The 11543-nt window shown below is 48.2% G+C and overlaps 1 non-coding gene across 1 annotated transcript; it reads left to right on the top strand.

Annotated features, from left to right (window-relative positions):
* Positions 1–8628: 8628 nt before the first annotated feature.
* Positions 8629–8700, top strand: Trnai-uau (transfer RNA isoleucine (anticodon UAU)). The gene has a single exon. It is a non-coding gene; the product is annotated as a tRNA-Ile (tRNA).
* Positions 8701–11543: the final 2843 nt, after the last annotated feature.

The raw sequence follows: 11543 nt of genomic DNA, 5'->3' as shown, positions 1-11543 counted from the left end.
GATGCACTGTACGAGAAATTCTGCACCTGTATAAGCGTGTGTGCTTCTATTTTGTATGTTACCCAGATGAAGACTGGTCCTGCAGTCGAAAGGGCAGTAAACCAATGTTTTTGTTTTTAATCTGGAGTCAACTATTTTCTCAAATATTGCTTCTGGCTCCTTGAGAAGTTTCTTCTTATATATATATACAGGGTGTCCCAGCTATCATGCACCAAGTTTTAAAAAAAGAGTAATGGCGTAACTCGAAGAAAACCTATCGGATAATGTTTGCAGTACTGTGAATAAGCGGTGACTGATTTTTTCGTTAATTAGACTTCACTAATTATTTGTAATGAATTATCTAACTCGATAATTACTGTCCTAATCACTGAAGTGTCAATGAGGCATTTGTAGGTATCGACGAGGGGCATCTAACCGCGATATTTTCAGCGACGGACTAATTGCGTACGCATTTAATCTGACTGATGAAGAAAACCCGCGAAATATGAAAAATACCACGTGACGGCGCATCCGCCCGCATTGTATATATATCTATATATAAATATATATATATATATATATATATATATATATATATATATATATATATATATATATATATATATATATATATATATATATATATAGCGCATCAGTATAGGAAATAAGGAACTCATGAAAATAAGCCAGAATAAACGCTTGGCAGTCAAGAAAACCTCCAAACGCAAAGGGGAGTATGCGGTAGGTCATTGAAACAGATAAAGAAAATGGAAAAAAAGAAATAAAATGCAGAAAACATGCCCGCCGGGTGGAATCCGAACCCACGGCCTCCAGAATACCGGTACGGCGCCATGACCCCTACGCTACCGGCGGGGCTATTTCCCCCTCCACGTTCTGTGGTATCTATTTTAAGCTATATTTGTTTCCTGCGCTTTGAGATGGTAGCCAGCGCCACTCGGACTACTCGGGGTGAAGGAGACCTTCTTTTTAACCCCCGGCCCATTAATCGAGTGTCTACGACATGTCGAGAGTGGTCCACCAGCGTTTAATAATCTTAAGCTGCCTATGGCACCAAGAGTGCCAGAACAGCGGCCCTCGCTATGCATGTAGCGAATCAGAATGGGAAATGAGGGGCTCATTGAACTAATACAGAAATAAGAATTGGCAGTCAAGAAAACCTCAGAAACCAATAGGAAGAATATGGTTGGTCATTGAAACAGCAAAAGAATTTGGAAGGAACAGTGGCGGTGGCTACCATCCCCTAGCTCTGAAAACAAAAAAACCATAACGTAAATACCCCATACACTGGAGGGTGAAATAGCCCCGCCGGTATCGTAGTGGTCATCGCAGCAGAGAGGTATTCTGGAGGTCATTGTTTCGGATCACCCCCGGCGGGCATTCTTTCTCCACTTTCTTTATTTCTAAATTATTTATCTGGTTCAATGACCTACCACCTTCATCGCTTGGCTTTCCGAGGTTTTTTCGACTGGCAATCGTTATTTCGGTCATGTTTCAACATGTCCTGATTACCTATTGTGATTCACTACATGCATAGCGAGGGCCTCTGTTCTGGCAGTCTTGGTGCCATGGGGAGCTTGAGAGGGTTCAACGCTGGTAGACCACTCTCGACATGTTGGAGACACTCGATTCATGGCCCGGGGTTTTTCGAGGTTTTTTCGACTGGCAATCGTTATTTCGGTCATGTTTCAACGAGTCCTGATTACCTATTGTGATTCACTACATGCATAGCGAGGGCCTCTGTTCTGGCAGTCTTGGTGCCATGGGGAGCTTGAGAGGGTTCAACGCTGGTAGACCACTCTCGACATGTTGGAGACACTCGAGTCATGGCCCGGGGGTTTACAAGGCCACAACATACGGTATCTGCTATCCCGTTATCTGCTATCCGGTTTCTCATGTGGTCGAGTTGTCCCTTGAGGCGTCTCTTTGCTGCTCCCACTTACACTCCTGGAGCTTCGTTTCCGTCGACGTATACCTATAGGAGGTGCGCCGTTGTCTTGCTGCTTGAAGTGCATCTACATGTGCAAAGACAAAATGACAGCAAGACCCTCTCGTCTTATCTGGTCTTCTAGAAGACGATGTCCACGAGTGCGTCAACAAGAACACCAGTATAGGCCCGTTTAATAAGTGGGACGATACTTCCAAGCTCCGAATAGTCGCCTTTTAATTAACCGACGTGGAGAACCTATGATTCTTCACCCACGATGAAAGCATGATCGACTTGCCCGGCTTTATGAATAGTCTGATGCAGATTTTTGGCACCCTGTTGTTTTGCTTGTAGAGCAGCGGGATGAACGCCCAGACGAAACTGGTACCTCTTACATTCAGGACCGGCTGTCCCTCTCTCGCACGGCGACGTACTTGGCGAGCATATCCCCTAGCTAGCGATGGAAGCGTTCTGTCACTCCGTGTATTTGTGGGTGGTAGGAAGTAGTTGTGCGATGCACGACGTGACATTCCTTGAGCAGTGCTTCAACAACTTGGGACAAGAACACGCGGCAGCGTTCACTCCATGTCGCAAAATGAAGTGACTGAGAATAAAATCAGCGACATCTCCTGCTGCAGCTGTTGGCAATGCAGCAGTCTCGGCATAGCACGTCAGGTGGTCGATACCGACAATAATCCAGCGGTTGCCAGTGGGCGTACATGGCAGAGGTCCATAGAGGACAATGCTAACACGGTCGAAGGGTTTCGCTGGACACGGTAACGGGAACTCGTCCACAGCACGCAACTTGCTCTTGTCCGGGAGTATTCCATCCTTAGACACGACGTGACCCAAAATGGTGAGCTGACGCACTGCAAAGTGGCACTTTTTAAGCTTGAGTTGTAGCTGGGCGTTCGAGATACAGGTCAGTACTTGCAGGAGACGTGCAAGGTGCGTTCCAAAGTCAGGGGATAACACAACGATATCGTCAAGATACCACAGGCACGTCTTCCACTTCAAACCTCGTAGCACACCGTCCATCATCCGCTTGAATGTGGCAGGGGCGTTACAGAGCCCGAACGGCATGACATTGAATTCAAAGAGGCCATCCGGGGTGATAAATACCGTTTTTGAGCGATCACCATCCGCTACAGGCACCTGTCAGTTTCAAGAGCGTAAGTCCAGGGACGAAAAGAATTCAGTTCCTTGTAGGCAATCGAGGGCATCATCAATGCGTGGTAGAGGATAGACGTCCTTGCGCGTAATGGGGTTTAGGCGCAGATAGTCCACACAAAATCTAATCGAGCCGTCCTTCGTCTTTACGAGAACAACGGGGGAGGCCCATGGGATATTCGATGGGAGAATAATGTCCCGTTGGATCATGTCACGTACTTCCTCGTCGATCACTTGACGCTCGCAAGGAGACACCCTATACGGTCGCTGCCGCAGCAGCGCATGCGATCCAGTGTCGATAGAATGGGTGACGATAGAGGTACGGCCAAGCGAGGGTTGTGCGCAGTCGAACGACAAACGCAAACGGCACAGGAGTTGCAGAAGTGGACATTTCTGCGCGGGCTCGAGAGAATCGTCGATGGAAGCACGAAACACGTCGTTGGAAAGTTGTGTCGTCGTAGAAGGGGTAAAAGCAGTAATGTCATGATCAGGCGTATTGCCTGGGACGTCAACGGCCCAAGAGGAGTCCACGGGCTCGACAATGCGAAGGCATTCTCCCCGTAGGAAGGAGCACGGGCTCGCGGACGGGTTAATAACAGTCCTTCCAGTTTTGCCAGAATGAATCGACAGAACAGCGAAAGGCAGCGGTATGCATCTGCGGCGGAGGAAGACCTCGGATGGCGAGAAAATGGAAGTTGCATCCCCGAAAGAAGTACAACAGAGCGGCACTATAACGGCGGACTGGGGAGAAATGGTCGTGTCTGTGGCTACGAACCAGTTTAGCGGCGGATGACGCAGAATTATCGTCAGTGGGGTCGCCTGGTAGAATAGAAAACTCAACTTCGGCAAGCGCACAGTCAATGAGAGCGTTGTACCGAGACAAAAAGTCCCATGCCAGAATTACGTCATGAGAGCAGTTTGGACGCACGATGAATTCAATGACGTACACGACGGCCTGAATGGAAACGCGAGCCGTACAAGCAGCCATGCATTGAACGGGTTGGGAATCGGCGGTTTTTAAGGATAGTCCAGAGAGAGGCGTCATAACTTTACGAACTTTGCGGCAGAGATAGGCTCGAATCACGGAAACTGCTGCTCCAGTATCGACCAGCACAGCAGTCGCGACACCTTCGACTGACACGTCAATAACATTTGCGGCAGACAGTGGAGTGCTTGTACTTTTTGACGGCGACGCACTTTTTTCCTCCAGAACTGCGGCTGTCAGTTTTCCTTTGTGACAGGAGTGGAACGACGACGCATCGGCGACAGCGAGCGGCGACGCGGGACTGAGAACGACGGTCGGTGAAAGTCTGGCGGTCGGAAGCTGGGGGTGCGTACGACGAGTCCGAAGCTGTTTGGGCAGCCTCGGAGGGGGGGGGTACCGTATGTGGATCCATAATATGGATAGCGGTATTCTGCTGGAGGACCATTGGCAAGCAGTACGCGGCGACGACAGTAACGTGTGACATGTCCTGGGTAGTGACACGAAAAGCAAATCGGCCGGTTGTCTGGAGTACGGCAGGCATTCGTGTATTGATTCGGAACCCAAGCCTGAGGAAGAGGTCTTGCTGGAGCCGGGGCTCGGAATGGCGTTCTCGTCTGCGTAAGCCGTCCCGCGACATCGGCGAAAGTAATCGGAGCAGCCACGGGAGTTTGCTGGCTAAAAGAAGGCAGCCCTTCCGCGACCTGTTGCTGAACCACATGCCGAAGAGTAGACTGAGGCACTGGGCTCGGATCCGGACTAGTATTTGAAGCGGCATGCCAAATTGTCGAGCAACCTCTTTGCGGTCAATCTTTTTTATACGGATTAACACAGATGGATCGTCGAGATCAACGGCTAAACTCGCAAGCGGCTCATTTTGGGCGAGTGGACGCCGAGTCAAGGCCCTTTGCTTGCGCAGCTCGTCATAACTTTGGCAGAGACTGATGACGTCGCTAACGGTACGCGGATCCTTGGAAAGCAGCATCTGTAATGCGTCGTCGTCGATACCTTTAAGGATATGTTTTACCTTCTCAGTTTCCAACATGCTGGGTTCCACGCGCTTGCAAAGGTGTACTACATCTTCAATGTAGCTCGTGAAGAATTCTCTAGTTTTCTGAGCCCGTACACGTAAACGCTGTTCTGCTTGAAGCTTGCGCACTTCGGGTCGGCCGAAAGCTTTCATAAACATTTCCTAGAACTCGGCCCAGGTAGTCATCTCTCGCCGATGGTTATTGAACCAAAGTTCGGCGAGATGCGTAAAAGAGAAGCCCACGTTGTTTAATTTCATGGCGTCATCCCACTTGTTGTGCGTGCTGATGCGCTCAATGGCAGAAAGCCAGTCTTCCACGTCACGATCGTCTATCCCGCTGAACGAAGCGGGGTCCCGCGGGCCTATGGTTCCAGGGCAGACAATCGGTGGCACCTGGCCCGCCGGAGTAGGCTGATGGACTGGTTCGTGGGACATTGTGGTGGGCAGCCGCCGGTGGCAAAGCTCCGGGTTTTACGATGGACCCGCACACTCCACCAATTGAAATGGAATCTATTGGTAGCGAAGCACAGTCACAGAAACGGGTAGTCCAGGCTATGTCGGGCAGACTAGTCTTCTGCTTCTTCTGTCTCGCAGCCGCAGCTGGCGATCATTCGTGAACCAGCCATACGGGTGGGTTGGCCAGTGGTTGCACATTTCTAATTATATATATATATGGGTGGGTTCGGTCGTGGGTTCGGTCCCCACTCTGGGCGCGTGTTTTTCTTTCTTTCTTCTGTATAAATAAAAAAAATGTTTACCTAATTAACCGTAGCGATAAAGAAAAAGAGCCTAACCACACCCCTATGCCTCCTTTGGCGTTGTAGACTGCTGACCTATCTCTCTGTATTTCCTCAACGAGCCCCTCATTTTCTTACTATATTATTCTGCGAAAGCCTAGCGAGGGTCTCGGTTCTGGCAGCCTTGATGCCTAGGTAGCATAAGAGGGCTTCCCGCCAGTAACCCGCTCATGACAGGCTGTAGCCGCTCGAGTCACGCCCCGGGGGTTAAAAAGAAGGTCCCCTTCTCCCCGTGTAGTCAGAGTGGCGCTGGCTACCACCCTCAAGCGTCAGATACACTTCTAGTAAATATAAATAGCCCAGAAAGTGAAGGAGAAGACAGTCGCCCAGATAGCCGAATTGGTAAGGCATTCGACATGTAATCGAAAGGCGTGGGTTCGGTCCCCACTCTGGGCGCGTGTTTTTCTTTCTTTCTTCTGTATAAATAAAAAAAATGTTTACCTAATTAACCGTAGTGATAAAGAAAAAGAGCCTAACCACACCCCTATGCCTCCTTTGGCGTTGTAGACTGCTGACCTATCTCTCTGTATTTCCTCAACAAGCCCTTCATTTTCTTACTATATTATTCTGCGAAAGCCTAGCGAGGGTCTCGGTTCTGGCAGCCTTGATGCCTAGGTAGCATAAGAGGGCTTCCCGCCAGTAACCCGCTCATGACAGGCTGTAGACGCTCGAGTCACGCCCCGGGGGTTAAAAAGAAGGTCCCCTTCTCCCCGTGTAGTCAGAGTGGCGCTGGCTACCACCCTCAAGCGTCAGATACACTTCTAGTAAATATAAATAGCCCAGAAAGTGAAGGAGAAGACAGTCGCCCAGATAGCCGAATTGGTAAGGCATTCGACATGTAATCGAAAGGCGTGGGTTCGGTCCCCACTCTGGGCGCGTTTTTCTTTCTTTCTTCTGTATAAATAAAAAAAATGTTTACCTAATTAACCGTAGTGATAAAGAAAAAGAGCCTAACCACACCCCTATGCCTCCTTTGGCGTTGTAGACTGCTGACCTATCTCTCTGTATTCCCTCAACGAGCCCCTCATTTTCTTACTATATTATTCTGCGAAAGCCTAGCGAGGGTCTCGGTTCTGGCAGCCTTGATGCCTAGGTAGCATAAGAGGGCTTCCCGCCAGTAACCCGCTCATGACAGGCTGTAGACGCTCGAGTCACGCCCCGGGGGTTAAAAAGAAGGTCCCCTTCTCCCCGTGTAGTCAGAGTGACGCTGGCTACCACCCTCAAGCGTCAGATACACTTCTAGTAAATATAAATAGCCCAGAAAGTGAAGGAGAAGACAGTCGCCCAGATAGCCGAATTGGTAAGGCATTCGACATGTAATCGAAAGGCGTGGGTTCGGTCCCCACTGTGGGCGCGGGTTTTTCTTTCTTTCTTCTGTATAAATAAAAAAAAATGTTTACCTAATTAACCGTAGTGATAAAGAAAAAGAGCCTAACCACACCCCTATGCCTCCTTTAGCGTTGTAGACTGCTGACCTATCTCTCTGTATTTCCTCAACGAGCCCCTCATTTTCTTACTATATTATTCTGCGAAAGCCTAGCGAGGGTCTCGGTTCTGGCAGCCTTGATGCCTAGGTAGCATAAGAGGGCTTCCCGCCAGTAACCCGCTCATGACAGGCTGTAGACGCTCGAGTCACGCCCCGGGGGTTAAAAAGAAGGGCCCCTTCTCCCCGTGTAGTCAGAGTGGCGCTGGCTACCACCCTCAAGCGTCAGATACACTTCTAGTAAATATAAATAGCCCAGAAAGTTAAGGAGAAGACAGTCGCCCAGATAGCCGAATTGGTAAGGCATTCGACATGTAATCGAAAGGCGTGGGTTCGGTCCCCACTCTGGGCGCGTGTTTTTCTTTCTTTCTTCTGTATAAATAAAAAAAAATGTTTACCTAATTAACCGTAGTGATAAAGAAAAAGAGCCTAACCACACCCCTATGCCTCCTTTGGCGTTGTAGACTGCTGACCTATCTCTCTGTATTTCCTCAACGAGCCCCTCATTTTCTTACTATATTATTCTGCGAAAGCCTAGCGAGGGTCTCGGTTCTGGCAGCCTTGATGCCTAGGTAGCATAAGAGGGCTTCCCGCCAGTAACCCGCTCATGACAGGCTGTAGACGCTCGAGTCACGCCCCGGGGGTTAAAAAGAAGGTCCCCTTCTCCCCGTGTAGTCAGAGTGGCGCTGGCTACCACCCTCAAGCGTCAGATACACTTCTAGTAAATATAAATAGCCCAGAAAGTGAAGGAGAAGACAGTCGCCCAGATAGCCGAATTGGTAAGGCATTCGACATGTAATCGAAAGGCGTGGGTTCGGTCCCCACTCTGGGCGCGTGTTTTTCTTTCTTTCTTCTGTATAAATAAAAAAAAATGTTTACCTAATTAACCGTAGTGATAAAGAAAAAGAGCCTAACCACACCCCTATGCCTCCTTTGGCGTTGTAGACTGCTGACCTATCTCTCTGTATTTCCTCAACGAGCCCCTCATTTTCTTACTATATTATTCTGCGAAAGCCTAGCGAGGGTCTCGGTTCTGGCAGCCTTGATGCCTAGGTAGCATAAGAGGGCTTCCCGCCAGTAACCCGCTCATGACAGGCTGTAGACGCTCGAGTCACGCCCCGGGGGTTAAAAAGAAGGTCCCCTTCTCCACGTGTAGTCAGAGTGGCGCTGGCTACCACCCTCAAGCGTCAGATACACTTCTAGTAAATATAAATAGCCCAGAAAGTGAAGGAGAAGACAGTCGCCCAGATAGCCAAATTGGTAAGGCATTCGACATATAATCGAAAGGCGTGGGTTCGGTCCCCACTCTGGGCGCGTGTTTTTCTTTCTTCTGTATAAAAAAATGTTTACCTAATTAACCGTAGTGATAAAGAAAAAGAGCCTAACCACACCCCTATGCCTCCTTTGGCGTTGTAGACTGCTGACCTATCTCTCTGTATTTCCTACACGAGCCCCTCATTTTCTTACTATATTATTCTGCATAAGCCTAGCGAGGGTCTCGGTTCTGGCAGCCTTGATGCCTACGTAGCATAAGAGGGCTTCCCGCCAGTAACCCGCTCATGACAGGCTGTAGACGCTCGAGTCACGCCCCGGGGGGTTAAAAAGAAGGTCCCCTTCTCCCCGTGTAGTCAGAGTGGCGCTGGCTACCACCCTCAAGCGTCAGATACACTTCTAGTAAATATAAATTGCCCAGAAAGTGAAGGAGAAGACAGTCGCCCAGATAGCCGAATTGGTAAGGCATTCGACATGTAATCGAAAGGCGTGGGTTCGGTCCCCACTCTGGGCGCGTTTTTCTTTCTTTCTTCTGTATAAATAAAAAAAAATGTTTTCCTAATTAACCGTAGTGATAAAGAAAAAGAGCCTAACCACACCCCTATGCCTCCTTTGGCGTTGTAGACTGCTGACCTATCTCTCTGTATTCCCTCAACGAGCCCCTCATTTTCTTACTATATTATTCTGCGAAAGCCTAGCGAGGGTCTCGGTTCTGGCAGCCTTGATGCCTAGGTAGCATAAGAGGGCTTCCCGCCAGTAACCCGCTCATGACAGGCTGTAGACGCTCGAGTCACGCCCCGGGGGTTAAAAAGAAGGTCCCCTTCTCCCCGTGTAGTCAGAGTGGCGCTGGCTACCACCCTCAAGCGTCAGACACACTTCTAGTAAATATAAATAGCCCAGAAAGTGAAGGAGAAGACAGTCGCCCAGATAGCCGAATTGGTAAGGCATTCGACATGTAATCGAAAGGCGTGGGTTCGGTCCCCACTCTGGGCGCGTGTTTTTCTTTCTTTCTTCTGTATAAATAAAAAAAATGTTTACCTAATTAACCGTAGTGATAAAGAAAAAGAGCCTAACCACACCCCTATGCCTCCTTTGGCGTTGTAGACTGCTGACCTATCTCTCTGTATTTCCTCAACGAGCCCCTCATTTTCTTACTATATTATTCTGCGAAAGCCTAGCGAGGGTCTCGGTTCTGGCAGCCTTGATGCCTAGGTAGCATAAGAGGGCTTCCCGCCAGTAACCCGCTCATGACAGGCTGTAGACGCTCGAGTCACGCCCCGGGGGTTAAAAAGAAGGTCCCCTTCTCCCCGTGTAGTCAGAGTGACGCTGGCTACCACCCTCAAGCGTCAGATACACTTCTAGTAAATATAAATAGCCCAGAAAGTGAAGGAGAAGACAGTCGCCCAGATAGCCGAATTGGTAAGGCATTCGACATGTAATCGAAAGGCGTGGGTTCGGTCCCCACTCTGGGCGCGTGTTTTTCTTTCTTTCTTCTGTATAAATAAAAAAAAATGTTTACTAATTAACCGTAGTGATAAAGAAAAAGAGCCTAACCACACCCCTATGCCTCCTTTGGCGTTGTAGACTGCTGACCTATCTCTCTCTCTCTATATATATATATATATATATATATATATATATATATATATATATATATATATATTTATACATATATATACACATTATTTACTTGCATAATGATTGCACTCGCGTAATGACCGCACCCCTGAAGTTCGTCGTCAAAATACGATTTTTTTTATTTCCCGCGCAATAATCGCACGCTGAGCTTGCCGCAGCCATATGCCGTGTGTGTGCTAAGTCCAGCGGACGATGGTCGTGCTTACCTGTGTTTCCTACTCTTTCAAAGCGTACAAGGCTACGCCATTGCCGCAGACTTGCCGGTAATAACGATATCGGCACAAATAAGTTCATTATTGCTGCGGAAGAAACTCCAACTAAATGCACATAATGTACACACAAGACAAAGAATAAAACAGGGTCAGCTTGCTTCGTCGGCAGCCCTGTCCCGCACTGTGACAGCAGCAGCCACTTATTGGTCGACGTGTTCTCACCTCGTAGCAAACTCGTTCCAGAGTGTTCCGTAATTCATGAAAACTACATTTTGAGTAACTTTGCAACGCACCTGGCGGTGGTCCGTAGGGTTTTTATTACGTGTTATTGATTGCGTTTATTATGCTCATTAAACCTACCGTAAAAATTCCGCCCCCAACTTTCTTGCGTTTTCTGCGTTGAATCTTTTTCCGCGAAAAAGAACCTCGCGTAATGATCACACCCCTAAATTTGAATCATATCTTTGAAAAAAAAGTGCTATCATTACGCGAGTAAATACGGTGTACAGACGGTGTACAGTACAGACGAACGGGTGACAAACGAACTTTATTGAAGATTCGGCCTGGGACAGGCCTTCGTCAGACAGGCCTTCGATTCTGACTAAGGCCTGTCCCAGGCCGAAACGTCAATAAAGTTTATTACCCGTTCGTTTTTTGCTCTACTGTATTTTCACCGGGCCCATTGCATCACCTTTAGACGTATGTATATATATATATATATATATATATATATATATAAATAAGAGTTGGCAGTAAAGAAAACCTCGGAAAGCAAAGTGGAGGATGTGGTAGGTCATTGCAACAGATAAAGAATTTGGAAAGAAAGAAAGAAAAAACGGAGAAAGAATGCCCGCCGGTGGGATCCGATCACCACTACGCTACCGGCGGGGCGATTTTCCCATCCACTTTCTGGGGTATTTATGTTTAGGTTTTTTGTTTCGTGTGCTTCGGGGCTTTTTGGGGGTATCTGTTTCAATGACCTACCACATACTCCCCTTTGTTTTCCGAGGTTTTCTTGACTGCCAACTCTTATTT

The sequence above is a fragment of the Haemaphysalis longicornis genome, unplaced genomic scaffold (genome assembly GCF_048455015.1).
Source record: "Haemaphysalis longicornis isolate Haplotype H1 unplaced genomic scaffold, Haemaphysalis longicornis Haplotype H1 scaffold_5, whole genome shotgun sequence".
Classification (NCBI taxonomy): domain Eukaryota; kingdom Metazoa; phylum Arthropoda; class Arachnida; order Ixodida; family Ixodidae; genus Haemaphysalis; species Haemaphysalis longicornis.
Note: the sequence above shows the minus strand (reverse complement) of the source record. Positions and strands in the feature narration are given on the sequence as shown.